At 53.5% G+C, this 15545-nt stretch overlaps 1 long non-coding RNA gene across 1 annotated transcript; it reads left to right on the top strand.

Moving 5' to 3' along the window:
- The first annotated feature begins 3480 nt into the window (after positions 1–3480).
- Positions 3481–12837, top strand: LOC309976091. Its single transcript, XR_014326983.1, has 5 exons — positions 3481–3550; positions 5272–5370; positions 6697–6813; positions 10805–11106; positions 12665–12837. It is a non-coding gene; the product is annotated as an uncharacterized lncRNA (long non-coding RNA).
- The last annotated feature ends 2708 nt before the right edge of the window (positions 12838–15545 follow it).

Raw genomic sequence — 15545 nt, 5'->3', positions numbered from 1 at the left:
CTAAATGATTGTATGGTTCCAATTATATGACATTACAGAAAAGGTATCAGAAGAAGGTCAGTTGTTGACAGGGGCTCAAGGAGGGAGGGATGAATACATGGAACACAGGGGTTTTGGGGGCAGTGAAGCTAATCCACATGGTATTATAATGGTGAATACATGTCATTAGACATTTGTCAAAATCCACAGAAAGTACAACACAAAAAGTGAACCCTAATGTAAACTATGAACTTTATTTAATAATTACATATCAATATCGGCTCATCAATTGCGACAGATGCACCACACTATAATGCAAAATTTTAATAGGAAAATGGGGGAGGGGGGTGTGAGGGGATATATGAGAATTCTCTGTATTTTCTGTTAAATTTTTCTATAAACCTAAAACCACCACCCCCAATCAATCAATTAATTTAAAACTACACACACAGGACTTCCCTGGCGATCCAGTGGTTACGACTGTGCGCTTCCACTGCCTGGGGCACGGGCTCGATCCCTGGTGGGGGAACTTCCACATATGGTGGTGCGCCCCCCCCAAAAAAAAAAAACATGAATCACGACCACCCCAGTCGTGGACAGTCACATCTGTCCATCTATTCATTCATCCTGTAGAAGTGAGTGAAGCTGGGTAGGGAGAGTTCTATAACATACTCATGAAATATACAGTCCCACTTGTGATGATTTTCTACTGCTTATTTTCTTTGTACTTTCTAAATTGCTTGGACTTCTTTCTGTTGAGCGTGTATTACTTTTATAAAAACAAGTCATTAGTTAAAGTAAAGAAAAAATTTTAATGAACTAATGTGACATTTCTTGCACCCCTGAGTCTGTGGGCAAATATTCATATATTTATATTTGTGTATGTGTGTTTGCAGTTTAAAAAATTTAAAAGACCACAAAGCTTTATACCAATGTCCTTATGCTTATTGATGAGAAATAGGATTATAGGTAGCTTTCTTTAAGTGCAGTTTCTTCTTTTTTTCTTTCTCTCTTTTCTTTTTTCTGCATTGTTTAATCACGTCGTTTCTCTGCTCCCACGCTCTCCGTAACACACACCAGCTAAATAAAAATTCCTTAAATTATTCCAGCTCATTAAATGGCCTCCCCCAGCTCTTGCGGGAGGTCCGCAGTTCCGATCTGAGATGAAGTTGGGGGGAAAACGGGTTCAGAAACTATATGTTATAGTCACGGTATTTAACCTTTACAGGAACCCGTTTTACAGGGGGAGGGATTAAAGAGCAGCCTGGGTAGCGGAGGATCCGGGGATCGAACCCAGGTCTCCGGGCGCCGCAGCTTCTCTGCCCGCATCCCTCGGTCGGCGGCCGCGTCTGCCCTCCCGCGGCGTCTCTCGGAACTGCAGGCCGCCTTCCTGTCTGAGAAGTGAGGCGGGGTCTGGGGTCCCACGGGGGCCGAGCCACCGGGGCGGGGCCAGGCCAGGGCCGGCGGCCTTTCCCTCAAGTCGTTCGTGCAACTCTCGGACTTGCACCCCACCTCCCTGAATTAATACTACTTAATAAAACTGAAAACGGTTCCACGAACAGATGACTTTTTTTTTGAAGACGTCTTTTAAAATGTCAGTAAATGTATTGAAAGGGGGAACTTGCACATCGATACTCTTAAGTGGAAAATTAGTGTTGCTTTACACATAATAACAAGGAAACTACGATAAAACCAAGACAGTTATGAAATACTGCTGGATACTGTTTCTCACAAACAGTATGAGGTGAGGGAGCCACAGGAAGACCTGGGGGAGGAGCATTCCGGGCAAAGGGAAGAGCAGGTGCAAAGGCTCTGCGGTGGGAGTGTGCCGGGGATTTGAGGAGCAGCGAGGAGGCTGCTGGGTGAGGGGTGGGGGATGAAGCCAGGAGGCGACAGGCAGGGGGATGGGAGCACATTCACCGAGAAGCTGACAAGGCTTAACCTGCAGTCCCTCAGCTGCCCAGGTGTCCAAGGCCCTGGCAGGGACCTTGCAATGAGCTCACGCAGTCACAGCTTTTGTAAAATGTGCAAGTGCCTTTCCTGGAGCTCCATTAAAAAAGGCAATTTAAACATTTTGCAAGAAACCCAGGTTGGAGATGTAATATGTTTCCTTTGATAATATTTCATGAATTTCCTGTATTTAATTCATTTTATCCTCTTAGGAAACGTTTCTACGGAAGTAGCATATGCCTACGGGAAAGGGCCCACGTCAGAAACGAGGGGCTCGAGGAGTGTCCACAGAGGCCCAGCTCCCTGCCCGCCTCCTGCTTCTGCCAGCATGTCCCCGGGGTGACCACCCTCCTCAGTCCTCACAATGCAGATTCTGCTTTCCGAAGAGCCTGTACCAGACAAGCAAGCTATCTTCATCACAACTGGTTAAGACCACTCTCTGCCACTCTGACTCCCCCTTCCTCCCAGGTTCCCTCGTTTTGTATTTGTAAGGTTGTATTATTTTTCATAGAGAAGGCCTCCTATATTACAGAAGTTTCAGGCCCCACAAAACCTGGCCCTGCTCTGAGGGTGGTTCACAGACCACAGTAAGACTCCAAGCGAGCTGGGAGCCCAGACAGGGTCCTGAGAGGCGGAGGGATGAGGTCCGACTTAGGGGTGAGGATCAGACTGGGGACACGGGTGGAGGACAGGAGGCAGGTGAGGAGGGCACTGTGTAGTCCAGGTGACCGGCATTGGGGGCAGGGAGGGGGCCAGGGTCAGGTTCCAGGTACCCTCTGCTGGTAGCCAATGGGATTCGCTGGTGGACCCAACGCAGGGAATGAGAGAGAGAGAGTTCTTGCCCTGAGCGATGGGCAGGACAGAGGTCTTAGAGATGGAGCAGCTGGTGGGTGGAAAGACGGGGAGCTTGTTTCCAGATGCGGGGGTGTTGGATGCATGAGCCTGGAGTCCAGGGTAGAGGCCAGGTCCGAGGATGATATTTTAGGAAATGTAAGGGCATAGCTGGTGCTTAGAGACTCTGGACTGAGGTCACCCCGGGGAGTTAGGGTAGACAGAGAAAAGGCCCAGGGTGCGCCAGGGGCGCCCCGACATGAACAGACCAGCAAGGGGAGGAGGAACCAGCCGAGGAGCCCGGAGAACTGCAGGCAGTGAGGGACGCGTGTGCTACACACTGCCGTCCACGACAGCCCGAGGCGGGGACACCACTGTCCTCCCATCCCTCTGAGGCCGCCCCCGGCATGCCCCACCCGAAGCACCTCCTCGGCCACGCTCTGTCCCCCTCCTTTCTTTATAGCGCACCCTATGCGGCTTGACTGTCGTTAGGCCCTGTCTGCGTCCTGAGGCGGTGACTTTGCGCATCCTCGGATCTGCCGAATCCCAGGGCCCAGCTCAGCACCGGCACCCCGAGGTGCCGAGGCTGCGTCCCCGGCGGGCGGAGGGCACTGCGATCTGAGAGTCGCCGCCAGAGGGCGCCCGGAGCTGGAGGGCTGACCCCGCGGGAGAGGGCCCGAGCGTCCGCACCGGGTGGGGCGGGGAGATCCGGCCGGAGCGGGCTTCCCGGAACAGGGAGACCTTTACCAGCCTGAGGAGGGAAGCAGGATGAGGGCAGGCTTCCCAGGAGGTGACTTTTTAACTGTCCTGCAAAATGAGTGGGTGGCGGGCTGGAGCAGGGCCGGGGGTGCCGGTGGAGCCGGTGGAGGGGCGGGAAGGCCCGGGAGGCCCCCCGAGACTGGGGAAGCGCGCAAATGGCGGAGCGTGGCGATCTGGGCGGACGGCAGGAGTGGCCCCCGGAGCTGATGCGTGCTCAGGCCCCAAGGGGTGGAGGCACGGGGGTAGGCGCAGCGCTTAGCCTTTCCGGTGCTCGTGGACATGGGGACATGGGTGCTCCCACGGGGGCGTCCCCCTGCTGGCACCCCCCAGGCCCCAGCTCCCCCTCCCGGGGAAAGTCTGGACAATGGGGTCCACCTCCTGCCAGGGAGCGTCCCCAGGGCCTACACAGCGCCCTCTCGCCTGCTCCGCATGGAGGGGTGATGAGGGCAGAACCCTTACTCAGCCACAGCCTGAGGTCAGAGCCTGGAGTCCCTGCAGGCCAGAGGCCAAGGGGCTGCCTGCACGGCTGGAAGGTCTGTGGTCACTGGGGGAGAAGCTGAGGTGACCTCATCCTGAGAGCCTGGAGAGATGGGGGAGGGGTGGCAGGGGGCCCGGCAGCGGGGCGCCTACGGTACTGGTACCGGTACCGGGCCTGCCTCACCGAGGCTGCCTCTCCCCAGGCCTGAGTCTGATCCCCTTAGAACGGGGTGTCGGGGGGTGGCCTGAAGCCCCTTCCAGGTCCTGGGCCCAAGGCCAGCAGGAAGGATTGGCTCCTCGGGTGACCCTCCCACTTTCTTCTGCAAGAGCTTCCAGGGACAGTGTTGTCAATGATAATAATAATAAGCTTTTTTTTTTGATGTTTCTATATTCCAGGAACTTTCCTAAGTGATGAATATATTTATTAGATAAGTTATCCCCCAACAATACCATGACTGAAGAGCAATTTTTGGTCCCCTTTTACAGATGAAAAAACTGAGACTCTGAGAGGGAAGTGACTTGTCCAAAGCCACGCAGCTGGGATGGAGCAGTCTGGCTCCAGAGCCTCTGGGTTCCTAAGGTCACTTGAGTGACCCAGCCCCATACCACGGATAAAGAGACCCTGAACCTCGCCTGCTCTGAGCACAGAGACAAATGTGGCTCCAGATGTCTCCCCGCAGGCAGAGTGACCTGGAGGGCCCCCTTCAGCCTGGGCACTGCTCATCTGGATGTGGGCGGTCAGCCCTGGGTCAGGGGATGGTGCCCCGCTGCCTGGGTGCTGGCACTGGAAGGGCAGCTGTGGGTTAAAATCCTAACTGTACCACTCTCTGCTGTGTGATTCCAGGCAAGTCACCTAGCTGCTCTGTGCCTCAGTTTCCCCTTCTGTAGAATGGAGATGATCATAGCACCTCCTTTAGAAGATTGCTGTGAGGATTAGATAAAACAGTACACATAAAGCACCTGACTGCTGGTTTTCCATGGGCTCCCCTTGGGTGCCTCTGACTCTCCTGGTTCTGGAAACTCTCACCTCACATTCAGCAGGGTGTGCAATAAACCTGGTCTCCCAGACTCAGAGACATCATAAACCAATGTTTCTGAATTCTCCCACTGGTCCTCTGGGGTTGGTATTATTTATCAGACCCCCTCTATGAAGGAAGAGACAGAGGCACTTGCTCTGCAGCCAGAAAAAGGAATGAAGAGGGTGGCTGTGTGTAGATAGGAAGTGATCTCTCTTTTTTTTTTTTTTTTTTTTTGGCCCTGATGCTTGGCATGTAGGATCTTAGTTCCCCGACCAGGGATCAAACCTGTGCCCCGTGCAGTGGAAGCACAGGGTCTTAACCACTGGACCACCAGGGAAGTCCCAGGAAGTGATCTGTAAGTGATATTGTTAGATATTGTAAATTGGGGGGAAACCAAGCACAGAACAATGTGTAGTATGTGCTCACATTTGAGTGAAAAAGGGGTTGGGGGATGGGAAATATAGGTAGATTTGCCTGTATGTGTATAAAATATCTCTAAAGTTTTAAACAAGGTATTGATTATTTATCCCTAAGCAGAGGAACTGGGTGCCTGGGGTCTGTGGTGGAAAGGAAACTTCTTGCTGCACACCTATGAAATACCTAAAAGGATGTTTTTGTGTGTTATTTCCCTGAAATAAGGTCAGGGAGGGGAAAATGAATACATTAATTCAAGGGTGCAAATTCCAACACCAACAAGAGCTAGACAAGAAATATGAATACATGTGAGACATTAGGGAGTGGTGGAGACTGAGGTGAACAGTCATATCCTACCTAAAGGGGCAGCCCCGCTCAGCATCAGCAGATTGCTGCCCTGCAGAAGTGCAGGCAGACCCAGAGTTGTCAGAGCTTCCAATTTCCAAAGAAATGGAAATGGGGTGGCCACTGGATGAGGAAGACGGTCAGGGCGACTAGGAGAGCACGGCCTAGGGAGTGGCCGAGCTAGAGGGAGATGGAGGGAAAGTGTGGCAGCCACATCAGCTGACTGACCTATCTGCCATCCCCAACACCCCCTCCCCTGCTGCCTTCCACTTAAGAGACTGGAGAGGAGAAATGACTCACCTTCCCAGTCTCCCTTGCAGTTAGGAGTGGTCATGTGACACAGTTCTGGCTGATTAGATCTAAGGAGTCGGTGGGGTGGGGGGGGGTAGGGGTAGGTTCTGGAAAATTATTTCTCTTCATGATAAAAGGGACAAATGCTTTCAGTTCACCCTAAACTTAACCATTCCTCTTCCTTCCTGTCTTAAATGTGAATGCAGATGCAACACCAGGTGCACTAGCAGCCATGTTGCAAACAAGAGGGAAAAGCCAAGAAATTGCAGAGTTATGAACCCTGACATCACTGGCCTGGTAAAGCAATGCCAGCCATAGCTGATCTCCAAGCTCATTGGGATGGGGGAAAATGCACTCCTATTTGTCTGAGCCACTCTGATCTGTTTTCTATTTTTTGTAGTCAAACACATGCTTAACTTTATAGAAGATGTGTATTTGATAGAACTCAGAAGACGTGGGAGAAGGAGAGGCTAGGGAGGAGTCTGTGGGGGGTAAAGGTCAAGGGGAGAGGCTTTTGTTTGGAGGTGGGGGAGGCCTGATCATGTTTCTGTGGTAATAACTGGCATTTACTGAAAACACACTATGTGCCCGACACAGCGATTTACACAGATCAACTAATTTCTCACTGCAGTCCTCGGAGCCAGGCCCGGCTATATCTTCACCATAGGGGAAGGAACCGCGGCTCAGAGAAGCAAAGCAGCTTGTCCAGCCGTATGGCTACAGGAGATGCAACAGGATTTGAACTCAGGTAGAAGCTGTCCGGCCCAGGATGGACTCTGACTCCTCCACCTGCCCCTCTTGGGGCCTCAGTCCCCGTGTGAAATGGGGCGCGCCGGGAGCCTGCCATTCTGTGGTCCCGGTGGGGGCGGAGGAGGAGCTGGCCTCTGCTGGCCCAGCAGGCCAGGGCTCAGCCACGCAACCGCCAACCCTTCCACCTCCGTGTCTGGTCCCTCCCCGCTGGGGGGATGAAGGGGCTGGGGCTGACGCAGCCCGGGCGGGGGTGGGGGGGGCGGTGCCTGGAGGGCGCAGCCTGGGCCTCTGGGCTTCAGTTTCCTCTTGTCTGTGACGGGCACCGAACAACACGCCCGCAACATGCCTGCGGCTGCTTGGAAGGCTCACAGTGACCTAAGCCTGGCTGGCGTGGAGGGAGGGTGTGGACCTCCCCGGCCCCCCCTCTTGGGGCCCCAGGTCGGCCCCAGGCATTTCCGGGCAGCCTCAGGAAATACCAGCGCGCACACACACACCCAACGCCCTCCACGAGGCTGACGCCACCAACGACCTCCCCGCCCCTCCCCCACCTCCTTCCGGCTGCGGGCCTTGCTCACTTCTCCACTCTGGGCAGTGCCTGGTCACCCGCGCCACCTCCTACACAGTCTGCGCCTCTTCCCTCCTCCCCCTCCAGCTCTCTCTTCCTCGCTTGGAGAAGGGGGGATGGGGGGCAGGCTGGGGTCCCGGTAACTGGGTGGCAACGCCTGACAGGCTAGGCAACTGTGATTTGGAAAAAATTTCGGGGGGATTCTGAAAACCTAGAAAAGGAATTACGGAAGCAATCAGGGAAGGCTGCCTGGAGAAGGTGACATTTAAATCTGGTCCTGGGAAACCAAGCCATTGACCAAGGACAGGTATTTCAGACAGTAATTCATTTATTTGATGAGCATTTATTGAGCACTTGCTGTATGCCAGTCCCTGTGCTAGGCCCTGAGGTCTGGCAGGAGGCAAGATAAGTTTGTGCTCTCATGGGCTTTGCAGTGGGGGAGTCAGAGGCTGTGAAGGGGTAAGCGCTACCTCACAACCTGGGCTCAGAGCTACTGAGGGAGGGTAGGTGAGGGGAGGCGAAAGGCACCGAGCTAGTCTGAGGAGGGTGGCCAGTGGGGGCTTACCCCCCCGCCCCTCAAGGACATTGCACGACTGACGGGGAAACAACAAGTGCAAAGGCTGAAAGTCAAGAGGATGCAGGAGGCTCGGCTGCCAGACAGTGGACTAGGTCAGGAGGCCGCTGAGGATCAGGGCAGGGAATTGACTGGCCCGAGGTCACAAGTGCTGGAACGCAGGGACGTGAGCTCAACCGCAGGAGTGTCCGTAACTTTTTAAAGCGGGCCTGCAGCTGCACAGCCTCCGGAACAGCGGCCAGCCTCCCTTGGTAAGGCTGCCGGGCCACCTGGGGCAGGTGCTGATGGAGGGGACAGCTAACTGCTGGGAGGAGACGCTCCCTGAGAGAGGCAGCAGCGGAAGTCGCCGTGGGATGGTGGAGGCTGTGGTGGCTGTGATGTGGTTTCTCTGCAGCCCCTGTGGTAACACTGGGCGCTGTGCCTGCCCTCTTGTGGTTTCTGCGCCCACACACAGCCCTTGCTGGGGCACCCTCTGTTTCCTGGAGCTCGGACTGGGGCTGGGAGCCGAGCCGGGACCCCTCTCAGTCCCGGGAGACCTCCCACTCTTTATCTCCTGGGTGGCTGCGGCCTCCTTTATAGAAGAGGAAACTTGGGTTCAGAGAGGGATGGTGGCTGGTCCAGGACCACACAGCAAAGGGCTGTGTCAGGCACCCACAGCTGTGGGCTCCTCCCTTTCCCTGTCTCATTTCCCCATGCCCCTGAAGGTGATTCCTGGGGTCACATCCAAACGAAGAGCTTCCATTTGAATCCTTGTTCTAGCTGGGCTTCTGGGGCACCAAATGCAGACGTTTGGTCAGTGAGTTTCAAACGTGATTGAACGTGAGCACAGTTCCCACGCACACAGGACAGGCTCTAAGTGCTATTTACAGCCCCCATTTGTGGAGGGAGTGGGTAAGGACACAGACTCTGGGGTCCAAGCCCCAGGCTGCCGCCTCTTAGCTGTGTCACTTTGCCTTCCTGTGCCTCAGTTTCCTCATTGGTGAAATGTGATCGTGAGGGTGACTTCCAATTGGATCGGTGAGAAGGTTAAAGGAGGTAACAGGGAAGTGCTTAGGCGAGGGGCCTGCCGTGGTGGTGTCCATGTGGGTGTCACACCTACTGTGTGCAGTGATTCTGCCCAGGGAAGGTGGCCTCCCAGACCTGCTCTGTCCTTGCCGTCGCCCTGCCAGACAGTGCTTCACACCTCACTTCACAGATGGGAGACTCGCAGGGTGGGCTTGGAGGTCGCCCAGAGTCTCCCAGCTGGTAAGCGGTGGTGTCGGGACTGGAACCCAGGCCAGGCTGGCTCAGACAGCCCTGGAGTCCCCCCGTGGACAGGGCAGGCTGTGACTCAAGTCTGCAGGAACGTGGGCAGGCGTGTAGGGTAAGCGGGCTTCGGGGTTGGAGGTGAGGAGGGGGCCCCATTTTAGCGGTCGGGGAAGCCCATTGGGGAGACGGACTGAGGGGATGGAGCGCGGGGCGTCCGGGTGTGTGGGGAAGGGCATTCCTGGCAAAGGGAACAGTGAACAGTGAGGGGAGAGTGGGGCGGGGACAGGGTGGGCAAGGCCTTCTAGCCGCGGTGGGGCGGGGCTGTGGATTTGATTCTAAGTGTGCTGCAAAGTCCTTGGAGGGCTTGGGAGGGGTGACGCTATTCGGTCTTCCCAGCAGCCCTGCCAGCAAGGCACGGCAGCCCCGCCCCCGAATTGTGCTGAGGAAGCTGAGGCTCTGAGGGTCCCTGTGTGCTGCCGTGGTCTGGGGTCACCAGCACAGAGCGGCGGCTGGACTCTGGCTCCCAAAGCTGCTCTTTGTGTGGGGTGCCGGGTGCGGCTACAAGTGCCCCCCACCCCCTGACCACAGTCGGATACCCCTGGGCTTGCGGAGTGCCTTCCCCCAGGGACGGCCTGTCTTCCATCGTCTACTCTCAACAAACACACTCGGACATTATGCTCCGTCTGAGCATAATTATGCCAGAACTGTGCAGGGGGAGGAGACACAGGTAAGAAAGGCCAGTCCCAGCTCCCCCTCTCCAAGAAGCTGCTGGACCACAGGGTGCAGAACCTACACTGTCACCGTCCAGGAGGCAGGTGCCAGGATGCCTGTGGCATCCAGGAAGGCTCCCAGGGCAGGGTGACTGCTGGATCCTAAAAGCCTATGGGCACTCAGCCAGGCTGACTTCTAGAAGGATCCCAAAAGGTGGAGAGGGGGCTCCAGGCAGAGGGAACAGCACACACGGATGCTCAGAGGCCAGCAAATGCAGGCCATCTGGGGAACCCCGGGTGATGGGTGGGGCTGCAGTGCAGGATCGGGGGAGCCGTGCCCACCGAGGAGCCTGGAGAGGGCAGCCCCTCCCGTCCCCTGGAGCTCAGTATCCTCGTCCACCCAGTGCGGAGCACAGGGAAGCAGAGAGACCAGCGATGGGGAGAGGCTGGGAGGGCCCAGGCTGGTTGGCAGGTCCCAGCTGGCCACTTGTCCCTCCCGCCCTTGTCTGGGTGTGTGGGCGGCTCACAACCGGCGCTCAGATGAGGAGAACGAAGATGCAATTTTCTCATCTTTCCGTTCAGTACCTCTTAGGCACATTTGCAAAAATTGATAACAAAGTTGCTTTATGTACCCGCCTTTTTTTTTTCCTTGTAAGAAATTAAAGAAAAAAGTGGAAGGAAGGGAGGGAGGGAGGAAAGGAGGGGAGGAAGAAAATAAGGAAGAGAAAGAAGCAGAAGGAAGAAAAGGATTGGGAGAATTTTTTTTTTTGGCCTTTTTCTGGTCCAAGTGGCCCCTATATTTGCATTGTCTCACCCTTTGGAGTTACTGGCCTCCTGCCCTCTTTTCTGGGACCCCTCTGTCCTGGCCTTTTAACTGCTGTGTCTGTGTCAGCCTCTCCACAGCCTGGCAGCCCTGGCACAAGCCTGCTTCAGCCCCAGCCCCAGCTTCACTAGGAGGAGCTCAGAAAAGGATGGTTGCATGAATGAGCAGAGGTGAGCCGTGTTCCCAGGTCTCTGGACAGACTGGTAGATCCGGACACGCCACTCCATCAGCCCTGGCCCGGCCCCTTCCTGAGCCAAGGCCAGCCCCCTTGGCATTCTTCCAGCAATGCTGAGTCCTGAGCGGATGCAGACCCACTCTGCATGTGGCCCTGGACTAAATGCTTCCTCCATCATCTCAGGACCATGAAGCAGGTATGACTGGGCACCACATTGCATTGAGTTGTCCTGTGTTCTTAGTCTCCTCAAGTCTGTCTTCTTAGTCTTTCTTGTGTTTCACACAGTGGCCATTTTGAAAAGTACTGGCCGGGTATTTGTAGAATGTGTGCATGCATTTTTTAAGGATTATTTTAAAAGATGTTTATTAAATAAAAAAATAATAATGAAGAAAGAGAGAGGAACAAAGAGAAAAAGAGATGTGAAAAGAAAGAGAAAGGAAGGAAGGAGAGAAGGAAGAGAGGGTGAGAATAGGTGAAAGAAGAAAAAGGAATGAAAGACTTTGAGGTTTCTGTCAAAAGAAAACTTTGCTTGAGGCAACAGTGGAGATGTCCTTTAAGAAAGCTAGGATGACGCCAGCCTGACTCAACAGCTCTTTTTTCTGGGCTGGTCCGAACTGGTCTGAACAATTAAGAATTGTGTCTGTGAGGTGACAGAGAGGGCTCCTTGCAGCTCCAGCTTCTATGGTTCCTGGTGCCCACAATCTCAGAAGCAGAGAGGGCCGCTTTTCTGATGGTTTTAGCTAAAATCCTGGGGATGGCTCTTATTGGCTGGGCTTGGGTCACATGCCCAGCCCTGAGCCAATGACTATGGCCATGGAGATGCGAATTCTCATTGGCCAGCCAGGGATACGCCTGCCCCTGACTGCTAATGGAGAAGGCTGCTCTCAGCAGCTGCAGAGTTAGCAGAAATACACTCGACCAGGCTCCTTCCAGCCATTCTCTCCTGACTCACCCCCTGCTGCTTTCTTCTGTGCATCCTGCGGTCCAGCTAAATCGCACCACTGGTCCATGATTCCTGCCGCGTGGTCCTTTGCTCAGCCTTGCCCCTCCCAGGGTTGCTCTCCTTGCTCTCCTCATAACCAATAATTAGCCACCCTTAAAGTCCCAGCTCAAATGCTGCTGGCTGGGCAGATGTCTCTGAGTTATAGCTTTGGGTGATTATGTTTCAACTCTTGATCCAAGTTGAAAGCTTTATGAAGGTGGAGGGCATCCAGCTCATCCGGAAATTTTCTGAGGAAGGAAAAACAGCACCTTTCTGAGGCCAGAGAAGAGCTATGGCCTTTTCAGGGCACTCAGCCAGTCTCTAGCAGAAAGATATGCACATTTCCAAGGAAGGGGTGCTCTGTAGGAGATGCCAGTCCCTGACTCCCTTGGACTTGGGTGAAATCTCAGCCCTGCCGCTCCTCAGCTGGGCCAGCAGTTATTATTCCCCTCTCTGTGCCTCACTTTGCTCTTCTGTAAAATGGTGAGAACAAGAGTGCCTACCTATCTCACAGGGCAGTGGTGACTGTTTACTGAAATAATGCATGTAAGATGTTTCAGTCCGTGTAGATTCAAGAAAACAATTTAAAATGGTCTGTTGGGACTTCCCTGGTGGCACAGTGGTTAAGAACCCGCCTGCCGATGCAGGGGACACGGGTTTGAGCCCGGGTCCGGGAAGATCCCACATGCCGCGGAACAGCTAAGCCTGTGCGCCACAACTACTGAGCTACAACTACTGTGTGCCACAACTACTGAACTACTGTGTTCTCTAGAGCCAGCGTGCCACAACTACTGAAGCCCGCGCACCTAGAGCCCGTGCTCTGCAACAAGAGAAGCCACCGCAATGAGAAGCCTGTGCACCGCAACCAAGAGTAGCCTCTGCTCGCCGCAACTAGAGAAAGCCCAAGCGCAGCAACTAAGACCCAACGCAGCACGCGCCCCCCCCCCCGAAAAAATGGCCTGTCTTGGACTTCCCTGGCCGTCCAGTGGTTAAGACTCTGTGCTTCCAATGCAGGGGGTGCAGTTTTGATCCCTGGTTGGGGAGCTAGGATCCCACATACTGTGGGGCGTGGCAAAAAAAAAAAAAAAAAGCTTGTCTTGTTTGCAGTGTTCATCACTATAGGGGAAAAAGCCTGAAGAGTAATGGCCAATAAAAACTACAAATGTTGGGTCATAGGTTGAAAACTATATATTAAGCTGATGCTGTGTTTTATTGTTACGCTTCATGCCCTTGGGAGGAAATCTGAGGAAGTTCATAAGAACTTGTTTTTGAGGCATGATGAGAGGTTTGGAAGAAAGGTGTTATGCAAATCTCAACAGAATTATCAGTAAATACTGCAAATATAAAAGCCTGGAGGGACTTCCCTGGTGGTCCAGTGGTTAAAACTCCGCGCTTCCAATGCAGGGGGCGCAGGTTCGATTCCTGGTCGGGGAACTAAGATCCCACATGCCACGTGTGGCATAGCCAAAAAAAAAAAAAAAAAGCCTGGAGCTGTCAAAAAATTAAATGAAAACTCTTTGGAAATGGGGTTGATGACTGTTATTGTCAGGAATCTGGGTACCAAGTCAACTGGCTGAGAGAGAAAAGAGAATTCAGCCGAGTGGTGGTCATGCTGTCCACCTCCCCAGTGTGTGTTCCCCTCCCATAACTGTGCCCCCAACTCCAGGGGGGAGCCCTGATGGGCCTAAGCCAATCACCCTGATTCCTCATCTAACTCCCCACAGTTGGCTCAGGGATGGGCAGGTGATCCAAGTTCTTCCAATCAGAGCAAGGCTCAGGTATTAGTTTCCTGGTTTGGAGAGAGAGACACTGTCTCATCCTGGCTACAGGTGTGAGGCATGGGTCTGCTACAGCCAATTTAGAGCCAATCAAGACACCAGCCCAGGAAAATCCTGACATGCTTAGGGGGTATATGTCAAAGAAATGGAGCCAGAACCTTGATCACCTGAAGCTCTAGCTCTGGAGAGTTTAGTTAAATGAGCCAATTAAAACCGATTATCATTTAAGCCAGTTTGAGCTGGGTTTTCTTTTGAAATAGTCGTAACTGATATATTGGCTTATGTGCTAAAAAGTCCAGGGTTAAAACTTCAGGCATGGCTGGTTCCAGGTGTTCAAACAATGTCAGGAGAAATCTGTCTTTTCTCTCCTCCCTCATCCCTCTGTGTTGGCTTCATTCTCAGCCTGGCTCTCCCAGTGCGAAGCTGCCTGACGGGGATGGGGGCGATGGGGTGGGAGAACAACCTCCTCTTTTTCAGTGGTTTCTGTGGAAGTCCAGGGCTTGAGTCTCACTGGCCCATCTTAAGTCATATGCCCATTGCTGAATCAATCACTATGACCAGGTGAGATGCCCTGATTGGCTTGGCCTTGATAACGTACCTGGAGCTGGAGGGGAGAGGGGATCTCTCCCTTCAGTCTGCTCAAATTCCTCTCAAGAGTTTGGCTTTCGAATCAGGCCTGACTTTTCTAGCATTGCCACTTTTTAGCTGTGTGATTATGGGCAAATCGCTGAGTGTCTCTGAGCCTCAACTGTAAATTAAGGATAACGATGGTCTAAAACTCAGGGTTGTTATGAACAGGAAATGAAATAATCCACGCAGAGCGTTTGCACAGCGCTTGCTGCTTTGGTGGTGGTATTATTATTGCTATTTCCTAGCTCCAGTACCTCTACTTCAGGAAGTCGGCCTTGATCGCTCCTTCTCTGCAAGAGAGAAGGAAGTTTCCTTTTCAGCTCTCACAGCCCTTTCTCTTATGATTTCCTATGTGACTTCAGCGTTTTAGTTTCAGTTTGTGTTCATGACTCCTCTGCTCTTTTAGACTTCCAGCGCCTGGAGGGACCAGGATAACTTTATCTCTGTATCTTAATAAGAACCACTGCTAACGCCCATCTACAGCTTCCAAAGCATTTCCTACTCTGCTTTTTCATTATGAACTTTAATGCAATCCCTCAAGGTGGGAGGGATTATTACTCTTCACAGATGGGGAACCTGAGGACTGGGGGGAGTGACAGGCCAAGGTCAGGCAACGAACTGGTGGACAGGAAGTTAGCTGTTGTGGGGCTCCCAGCATAGGCTCTTCCTGCTGGACAAGTGGTTTTGAATCTAGAGTTCAAACCTTGGTGGAAGATCCCTGAGACCCGCTGCATCTTCACTAGGAGAAGGTGCATGCTGTCTTCACAGCATGCCATCTCTCTCTGCCCGTAGTGCCTCCCCCTTGAAGCCCTCCTCCAACCCCAGAGACATCCCCGTCTGCACAGCCATGTCTTTCCGCTTCTGAAACACACCACCCTGACCAGCCCCCATCACTGTGCCTCATCAGGCATCTGAAACCGATCTCCAAACCCTAGGAAGGGCAGTTGAGTGTGCCTGCTCCAGCCTGTGCCCTGGGACAGCTTTGGCCTTGGACAAAGCATATGGCTTATCCTGCATCCTCCTCTGCAAGACAACTTACATGCTGTGGATTCGGTAGAACCTGGGTTTGAATCCCAGCACTGCTGTGTCCTGCCTCTGTTTCCTCATCTGTAAAATGGGAATAGCGCTGCTGGCCTCAATGGCTCCTCATGGGGGGATGAATCGAGAGAGGGAAGTGCAAGAGGGTGAGGGAAGTGCAAGAGGGCGATAGGCTTCAAAGGGGGTGCAGGAAGGAGAAATGTCTTC

This window comes from Leucopleurus acutus (genome assembly GCF_964270905.1).
Source record: "Leucopleurus acutus genome assembly, chromosome: 19".
Taxonomy (NCBI): domain Eukaryota; kingdom Metazoa; phylum Chordata; class Mammalia; order Artiodactyla; family Delphinidae; genus Leucopleurus; species Leucopleurus acutus.
This window is presented reverse-complemented; position numbering and strand designations above follow the sequence as displayed.